Source organism: Limulus polyphemus, unplaced genomic scaffold (genome assembly GCF_000517525.1).
Source record: "Limulus polyphemus unplaced genomic scaffold, Limulus_polyphemus-2.1.2 Scaffold2084, whole genome shotgun sequence".
Classification (NCBI taxonomy): Eukaryota; Metazoa; Arthropoda; class Merostomata; order Xiphosura; family Limulidae; genus Limulus; species Limulus polyphemus.
This window is the reverse complement of record NW_013667694.1, coordinates 2977-12237: the sequence shown is the minus strand read 5'-3', so window position 1 is coordinate 12237 and position 9261 is coordinate 2977. Positions and strand designations below refer to the sequence as shown.

Genomic DNA, 9261 nt, shown 5'->3' with positions numbered 1-9261 from the left:
TCCAATACTTTCCATTATTATTTTTAATCCCGATTATTTCTTCATGCTCAGTCGAGATTCCAATACTTTCCATTATTATTTTTAATCCCGATTATTTCTTCATGCTCAGTCGAGATTCCAGAACTTTCCATTATTATTTTTAATACCCATCATTTCTTCATGCTCAGTCGAGATTCCAGAACTTTCCATTATTATTTTTAATCCCGATTATTTCTTCATGCTCAGTCGAGATTCCAGAACTTTCCATTATTATTTTTAATACCCATTATTTCTTTTTGCTCAGTCGACATTCCAATACTTCCATTAATAAAATAGCTCCACACAATTTGCTTATTTTATATGTCGACCTACAAGAGTTGAAAAGTTTTCCAAAGTTTTATTCGATTTGACGACATTCAAAATTAAGTGTGCAAAAACGTTGTATCAAACATAAAACACTGTTTTACGTGTGACCGAATACTGAACTCATATTTTTGTATTTTCTCTCCATTGGCCAGTCGTCATACGTAATAATTAGTAGTGATTTCCTAAAGCTTGTAGTCTTTGGGAAACTTGTGTGTTTGCTGTTGTATCTAACCCATTTATACTATCATTAATAGATTATTTTTCGTTCAGGGAAATGACCCGTGTATTAAATCAAATTCTCTACTTGCTTCTCCTCTTAAGAATTGTCTTAGTGCTGATAATACGAGGTTGCTTTTATTCCCGAGTCGCATAGCAGGAAGTTACAGCACTGGTTGTTTGACTATAGTTTTAGCATATTTATTTCCGTTCAATGAGCTCTATTGCAAAACCCTTGAACAAAACCTATTATTTCTACATTGTTTTTAATTTTGATACTTGAAAAAAATGCTTTCCATCTTCCCAGTTTTCCAGAAATTCCCATATCAAACAATGTTTTAGTTATCGCTATTCTACTTGCCACTTTCTTTGGTATCTAGTTCCTTTAAAAAACTTCGCAATAATATTATAAGAATATTTCTATTATTCCCGCTTCAAGTAATTTGTCGAGCTTACGCCTCACTTATATACCACAGTAACTTAATTTTTTTTTGTAGAGGAGGTTTTTAGACATTTCTATAGTTAAAACTTTATTGGAATACTTTTATTCTGTTCCTTTGCGCCCCCTGCAGTGGCTAAGCTGTAAGCCTATAACGCTAAACACTGCCCATGATACCCATGATGGCACAGCACAGATAGCCCATTGTGTAGCTTTGTGCTTAGTAACCAGCAAAGAATCTGTTCTGTCACCGAAGTCTTGAAGTGGATTAGCAGTAAGCTTACGGACTTAGAATGCTAAAATCCTAGGTTCGATCCTTCATGATGGACAAATTCCAAACATCCTACAGTGTAGCTTCACGTTAAAAACTCTCTCTTCCTGATTCTTGAATAACAACAAAAAAAATGCAATATTTCTACTCTGTAAGGAAGGAAGAAAACTGAACGTTTCGCCTTGTTCTTCCATTCTCTAATGTCAGCACACGTGCTTAACTAAGGGAATTATAGCAGGAGATAGGATATAAACATATAGCGTCCTAAGTAAATTATTAATTGGTAAAATTAATTTCGTAGCTAACCTTTTTCCTCTACTCAGATAGGGCCAGGCGTGACCAATTGGATAATGTGCCGAACTGTTGATCTGAGGGTTCATGGTTTGCATTCTGTCGCCGCAAGACTGCTGTCCGATCTTTGGGGCCATGTGGGTGCATTTTAAGAACGATAATGTGATCGCACTATTCGATTAAAGTAGCTCAATAAATGATTGTGGGTGATGGTATTAACTAGCTCCTTCCTTCTAGTCTATCAACTCAACATTAGGGACTGCTAGCGCAGTTGGATTTAATAAATTATTGCAAAAGAGAACGGTTAAGTTTTAGAAAGAGCTGTCAGTGATCTATTATGTTTGTTTTCCTTTTACAAAAAAAAAAGACAGGGATTTTCTGGCAGATTTCTCTGACAGCAGAAAGATATATCTGCGGTGGTACTGTTATTTCAGAGAACTATGTCTTCAGTGCTGCCCACTGTTTTGGTTCGTCAAAGTAAGTAGATGAATATTTTACTTTTTTGTAAGTTTCATTTCACGACGGTAAATTATGTTTAAAATAACTGATACTCGTTGTTGTCATTATGGTGTGCGTTACGACTATGAGAATAAGATATTTTATTACTAAAAATTGTTTTCATGAGGAGCTTTTCAAAGCTTATTGTAAAATGCTGATATCTTTGCGATGAAAACGATCTTAGCTTTGCTAACCAGTACGGTTGGTTTTTAAGCCTACAAAATAGTTAAATGAATTATAGTTGCAACTGTGTGGACCTACAATTCACTAAATATGATCTTCTCGAAACATCGAAGTCTTTATAGTTAAAGGAATTTACCTGACATCTCAATACGTTTAGTTGTTAAGCCTAAAACTATTTAAGGACGATGTTTTGTAGTCTTGTTCGCAAATATGTTTGTGCAAGTCTTAACTTGCTGATTCGCTTCCATGTTCCATATAATGACTATACTTTTTCCACATTTTGAAATCAGAAAAAAAGGTCCAAGTGAAGTAACATGCAATCCAAATTACATACATCACCAACTACTCTAAATCACATATACAGGGGAAATCCTTCCCAACTTATACCCATCTTAGATGGGCCTCTCTCACCCAAAGAGTGGACACAGACACAGGGCCAAACTGATACAGGTTTCTGCCCGTTGCCGTATGTAACCTTTACTGAGATAAAATAATGCTTATGATATTTCAGGATTTGGTTAAGGACAATATCATAACTACATACACGAAAACTTATGAAAACAACCTGAAAATACCTGAACAATACTATGAATACTTACGTTTCCATATTATTCCTCTTAGGCGCAATCATAATAAACGCATACATGTAAGACACCGTAACAATATAGAGCAGAATAAAGTGCAGTTTCCGTAGGAATAACCACTATCTATTTCATCTCTAATTGTTTAGAAAAGCAAATTAACCTATCGAGTGCCAAGTGAAAAATAATATTGTTAAAAAATGAAACTATATGCTAAATGAAAACAGTATATTTAAATGATAATATAACAGAAAATATTACTCCAAGCAATCTAATTGCAGCAGGATGGTTTAATATTTTGGATGTTTCCCTACTAATTATAAAGTCCGACTTGGGGCCCATACCCTCAAAGAGGGGTTAGAGTATGACGTAGAGTACATAAAATTCCACGAACAATATAATCCCAAATTAAACTATCAAGATATTGCTGTATTAAAGATAAAGCAAATAATCCGTTTTGCTGAAACTATTCGTCCAGTGTGTCTTCCTAAAGCCACTCTTGTCAATGAAAGCTTCGAAGGGAGAATAGTCACAGTTACTGGATGGGGAAATCAATGTTTTGGTACGTGTTGTGTCCTTAATATTTTTAGTTACAATAACCACAGAAGGCTAAGAACTTGCTCCTGAAGCCATAAATTTATATTTTAAGAGTAATGAGATTTTTCTGTTCGTCTTTCACAACATTTAACTGTCAAAGTACCAATTAATATATTTCTCAATTTAACGAAATCATGTAAGTGATTAATATTGAAGACAGATATGAAGAAATTTTCTTGTCACTAATAAATGTTATTCTTTTCAGGGTGTATAGGCAGTGAGGTACTACAAGAGGTTTCAATTCCAATAGTAGCCAACGATCAATGTTCAGCTTTTTACAATTCTCTGGTCAATACACGATTCACACAAGGTATCACACAAGGACTTATGTGTGCTGGACTGTCCAAAGGTGGCAAGGACGCTTGTCCGGTGATTATTTATTTAAAAAAGCAAACAAACTAGCTATAACTCTTTCAAACCCAATCCTGAAATTTGTATTATAGTATAATACGAATGAAAGTAGGCTTTAGAAAATTGTCAAATTCAATGATAATCATCTGCATTAGAATTTCGAAGAGGCAAAACTTATTTTGCTATGCTTTTCTATAAATCATTTAGTTAAGTTATTCTAGTAGTTTTTCATTTCTGGTAGCGTTTTGCACGTCCCTTGATAGAACTGAAATAACCCAGAGGATTATCTTTCAAACAGCCGAGATGATTTATTTTTTATGCAGTTCCTTTTGGTAGTGGCCCGGCATGGCCAGGTGGTTAGTGTGGTCGACTCGCAATCTGTGGGTCGCGGGTTCGAATCCCCGTCACACCAAACATGCTCGTCCTTTCAGCCGTGGAGGCGTTATAATGTGACGGTCAATCCCACTATTCGTTGGTAAAAGAGTAGCCCAAGAGTTGGCGGTGGGTGGTGATGACTAGCTGCCTTCCCTCTAGTCTTACACTGCTAAATTAGGGACGGCTAGGGCAGATAACCCTCGTGTAGCTTTGCGTGAAATTCAAAACAAACCAAATCAAAAACAATAATTCAATATATAATATAACATATAATATTAGCCTAGAGAAGCACAGAAGGCCTATAACATCATTTAAGACTGATAGTATACATTATCGATAATGTTTAAACCAGAATCACTGACAAACCATGAACCAGAGAGCCATTGTCCAGCTTTGAGTATATTGTGGCAAAATACACAGCAAAGAACTATTTGCTGTCCAGGATTTTGAAGAAAAAGTGTAGGATATTCAATGCTCTTTTACACTGAACCTTCAGTTGCTTTATTTATTAAGTAAAATAAGTCTTACTGTCAAGAACGAGTCCAGCAAAAAAGAGCATCTTCCAGGCAGAGCTCCAGGTTAAGATATACTCTATATAGAGCTCCAGGTTAGGATATATTATACATAGAGCTCCAGGTTAAGATATAGTGTATATAAAGCTCCAGGTTAAGATATATTGTATATTGGTGTAAAAATGGATACAAATGGTTTAGAACGTAGATCACTAACCGTCCATAATTTTTAGCTGATGGCAGTTAACTAGAAGCACCCACCACCTGCTCTTTGGCTACTGTAATCAAATAGTAGGATTCGACTATAACTGTCAAAACGTATCTATGGCTCCAAAGTGCGGAGTGCGTTTGTGTGGCAACATGGCATAAACTATGTCCCTGCAGATTCACAATCCCCAATGTGATCACCAGGCAACGTTCAGCTGTCACAGAAATGCCCTTCGCACTTTAGGACCGTAGGTATACCATAATAGTGACTGTCAAAATCTCGGTAAGACAAGAGCTAGCAGAGGGTGATATTAAACAACCTGCTGTATTTCTCTAGTTTATCAGCTCAAATTAGGATAATTATACGCTGATACTGCTTTAAATAGCTTTGAGTGAAATTTCTGAAAGAAGTAAACATATTACACAGTTTGATTATATTGTAGAAAAGCGATTTTTGAGCCTCACAATTACATTACAAATCATGTGACCACGTTGATCGTGTTCTATCTGACGGTCTTGCATTTCAACAACAGACTTATAATGTAGTTTCTATTGCAAAAGGTTCCATCGTAAGGCTGTCATGTTGAAAGCATACCACAGCCTATCTAATATACAAGGATGACGGGTTTTCATCGCCCGTTTCCACAGTCCACTCGCATAGAAATCCATAATGGTAGCGTCAAGCGACTTGACATCTGCGTCTTCGTAGCATGAACAGACATTTCATTCTTCATCTGCTTGGGTATGCGACGATTAAAGGAAGTCTGATTGTAAGCCTTATCTTGGTGAACCAACACTCTGTTAGCCTCATTTCTAAACGGAGATATTTTTAGATTATGTTGTGTTACTGCTGTCGGGGGCAAGGGACGGCTTTTGCCACTGACCTTTGTTCTCGTGGATTCTCGCCTGTTACAAGACACCCATTTTGCTTACCACGACAGGAGTACGACTTTTTGCAAGTCTCTTTCTGGATGGTCCTGTTTCAAGTTGATCCATATTCTTTTCCAAATATCATTAAGTACAAGAGATAGCTCAGTATTGAAAATTCTAAGTCTTCGATCTAATTACACCTTTATAATATTTTGCGCCAAAAGAGCTGTTACATACCCTTTCCAAATGCGATCAATTTTCAGTGGTATCACACTATCTATGAAAGCTTAAATATTGTCAAAATGTAGCTCTGATATGTGTCGCTCCACCGTGACTTTATATGTTCTATGCTTGTCACGTGACTTGATTATTAGTGTCTTCAAAATCGTTTTAAGATAGCGTGTTCAACCCACTATATTTGGTCCATACGGTTATTTTTGTTTATTAAAGCATAATTTGATATAACTATGATGTGTTTATTTGTTCGCTACAGCAATTTTTCTATTTAAAGATGCATGGGGATTTTTCTTTGCTTTCAACATTAGCGCAAAATTACACAAGGGCAATTAAATATCTCAGACTGCATCTCGTGACTCGAGAACAACAATCATAGTATGGTTTGTTTGTAGTTAAGCACAAAGCTACACAATGGTAACATCGCGTCTCGTGTCTTATCGAGACTGATCCAATCGAAATGTTTTTATCTTTTGTGTTTGTTTGATTGGTTGTTTGATTTTTTAGAGCAAAGCCACATTGGACTATCAGCTGTGTCCACGGCGTGGAATCGAACCACGGATTTTAGCTTTGTAAATCCATGGGTTTAGCGCTATCCCATCGAAGGACATATTTTTTGTGTATATTTATATATACGTTTAGCTTTGGCTTTCTTCCCTTATGATATTTCAGCTCAAACATTGCACCTGCTCCATAATCAGTGTTATAATGTTCGTGTCTCTCTTTATAAAAATATATATTTAATTTATATTTTTTCACCTGCTTACGCAAAGAAAGGTCAAAGTTCTAATAGCATCTTGAACTTTCCTTTAATCAGGGTAATTTTCTTCATAAATATTATAATCGGAAATTTGTGTTTTCAAAATGAATAGTCGCACAAAAATATGACTTTTTCTACATATTAGAGTTATGGATATAACGCCAGACAGGAGTTGACGGTGGGTGCTGTTGATTCGCTGTCATCCCTGTAGTCTACCATCTCGAAATTAAGGGAGGCTAAATGAGGGAATACACCTTCCTGGTTTCACAAATGAAAAACTCGGAACATGATATGAAATTAGTAAATAGCGATATTTAACTAATTTTTATTAATGGAACAACAGAAAGCAAATTAAAATCTGATATATTGCGGTCCCTTAATTAAAATATTCGCTTTTTTAGTGTACACAATCATTGCTGCTCCGCTAAAGTATTGTAACTTACAAAAGAAATATTTCATTTGCAAAAGTACCGAGAATGGTTTATTGTATAGCGTGCGGGTATGGGATCAGAAAGTCCCTAGTTCGCGTCATTTTGATGCAAAAAAAACAAAACAACTCCCTCCTCACTTTTACAACACTTCATGCTCCTATTTACATCGGTATGCTAAATTAGATACATTATGTACTAAGGTCGTTGTTAGTTTGGATCTATGTATGTATCTTGTTTTGATCAGAAGCCATTGGTAATTACGTAAAACTATTGCATGTATCCTATTACTCCAAAATGATAAAACCTCTTCGACAAAAAAAATTATCGGTTTTATATGGCTGAATTTGTAATGAAAGAATCTCATTCTTTGTACAATAAAAAAACATGATTTTGTCATTAATCGGTCTAAAGAACTCCAACACACAGGCGCGTAAAGCTAAGAAAAAATGGAATCATGGCTTTATGGAAAAGTTACAACTATATATTATGCCATCCATGATACTGCTTATACTTTTTTAAGGGTAATTAATTAATCAGCAAACCTGAGAAATCAATAACTCGGTGGTTTCAAAATATGGAAATTCTGGTTGTGGTTTTGTCACAGGAGCAGTAGGTAAGTAAATATTTTATTATCAAATATTCGTGTAGTATGTATTTTAAAAATGGTCACAAAAATAAGTTGATCTAGGAAGATTCTCGAAACTATGACATCAACAAGTTAAAATGGTCGATCAAAAGCGACTGTATTATTAGCTGTTAACGAACTTTCATTTTTTCAACTTAAATATCTAGCCAAATATTAAGGGCACGGAATAGGAGTCGTTGAAAATAGCCTTCATTGGTAAATGAAATTTCTTTTTTCTACTTTGCCTAAATGTATCATTTAAGTATGATACTTAGGAGTGCTTCAAGCTTGTCATTAAATGGAGTTGGAAACATTTTAGGGGTGGTTCTAGGGTAAGTGGAGATGTCCTTTCCAGGAGAATGATATATTTACTAAAAGAAAGAAATAATTTTAGCTTTTCGAATTTCTTCCTATGTTCACAGCTCATGTTATCCGGTGCTGCCATCTGTCAACCTATAACGAAGGGACATTTGAATTTCGATGACGAGGAACCCACTTTGAGACTAATAATGGCTGGAGACGGCTTAAATGGGTAATGAAGAAAAACTTTAATATAAGTTTAAGGGACATTTGGTAAAATCCAATATTTTCATATTTTTAAACATTTGCTGAACTTCTTCTCATGCACTCGAGACCTTCAATGCACAATACACGTTTCTTGTTATTATCTAAGAAGCGTTGCTTTTCTTATGGATTTCGCATACATTTTTTAATACCGAAAATGTTTTGCTTTAATATAGACTGAGTTATAAAACTATGCGAATTTAAGTATTTAAATGACATTGATTTGACCTTCATACGATGACATCGTGTCAGGTAATAAATGACTCCTAGTATGGCTAAACACCCGATGTTAGCAGATGTTCAATATTTCACCTATACTTCGTAACAATAGAAAAAACAGGACTTTTAGCTGCTATTGTAAAATCAAAGATGGGTAAAGTTTTAAGCATTTCAAAAAGAAATGTTGCATTTTAATAAAAGATGTTACCTATATACTACTAAAGCTCTGAGATTGTTTGTTTGCTTGTCTGCAATTAAATACAGCAAAAACGGCCCACAATACCGCCATATTTGTAGTGAAATGAGAATAGAAACAGTATAAAACAAGTTTCGTTAAAATCGAGCCAGGGGTTAACGAGTTAGCCCCGTTTTTTGGGGACTTTTATGAAAATTTCTAGATGAATTTAGGTACACTAGATAGTGCCACATATCGGTTTATCTATCTATGTATTCGTTTTCCACCTGATGACTCACTTCAAAACAATATATATAACAGCTTTTATACAATAATATATGCACAACAGAAATTAAATGATAAGATGAAAATGTATTATAACAGCACATAGAAAGAACAACAATAAAATGGACCTACAATATTATTGACCATTTGCAAATAGTAACTATAGAAACGAGGTAATAAAATAAGATAAAAATCAAGTCGAGAACAACAACAAAATTTTATAAACGAAAAC

The 9261-nt window shown here is 35.0% G+C and overlaps 1 pseudogene; it reads left to right on the top strand.

Moving 5' to 3' along the window:
* Positions 1 to 1899: 1899 nt before the first annotated feature.
* Positions 1900 to 3386, top strand: LOC106465878 (annotated as a pseudogene).
* The last annotated feature ends 5875 nt before the right edge of the window (positions 3387 to 9261 follow it).